The sequence below is a fragment of the Pygoscelis adeliae genome, unplaced genomic scaffold (genome assembly GCF_000699105.1).
Source record: "Pygoscelis adeliae isolate BGI_AS28 unplaced genomic scaffold, ASM69910v1 Scaffold14, whole genome shotgun sequence".
Taxonomy (NCBI): Eukaryota; Metazoa; Chordata; class Aves; order Sphenisciformes; family Spheniscidae; genus Pygoscelis; species Pygoscelis adeliae.
This window is the reverse complement of record NW_008825109.1, coordinates 2,624,214-2,624,977: the sequence shown is the minus strand read 5'-3', so window position 1 is coordinate 2,624,977 and position 764 is coordinate 2,624,214.

The following is a 764-nucleotide window of genomic DNA, read 5'->3' as shown; positions in this document are numbered from 1 at the left end:
CGATTCTCTCCCCATCCCAACAGGGTCGGGGAGAGTGAGCGAGCGGCTGTGCGGTGCTCAGTTGCTGACTGAGGTTAAACCATGACACACGTTTCACAATAAAGAGCCTTCCTACCTTTTATTTAAGGAATGGCCACCTGCTCATAGGTACTTAGCTGACATCTGCTGTTTGGAGAGGCTACTCTGCAGCACCATTCAGTACTGCTTGTATACAGGTCTGATAAAACACTGGCCAAAGTAAGCCTGGGCAGTGAACTGAAAATGGAAATCCTTAACATAAGTTAAAGCAATAATGTAAAAGCATGTTCAAGATGCTGCTGTAGAGTGTGATGTCCTTTCATGAGACGGTTGGAAGAAGTGATTGTGTTACATATGGTATGGCCTGGGACTTTGGTGAGGAAGGGGAGCAGGGCAGGATGCAGCTGAGCAATGATATGTGTGAAATGAGATACCGGATCTGTTCTGATCGCTGTTAAAGAGGAGTTAGAAATCAAAACATTTTGTGTTAGCCCTGGGGAGGCTAGAGAGGGTCGTGTCAACACCTTGTTACAGGCAAACATGAAATGCCTCGCCAGTTAGGTAATGAGTGTGTAAGGGGCATGGCTTGAAGACAGTAAACGAGGCAGAGCCTTTGCCACCAAGCCAAGCCTGTCAGCATTTTTAAGAGACAAGAGCAGTGTTGCAACCTCTGGAGATCGGGTTCACCGACCTCGAGGTCTTACAGTGCTGACTGCATGGACAGCTGTGAGATGGGTCTGTAGGAT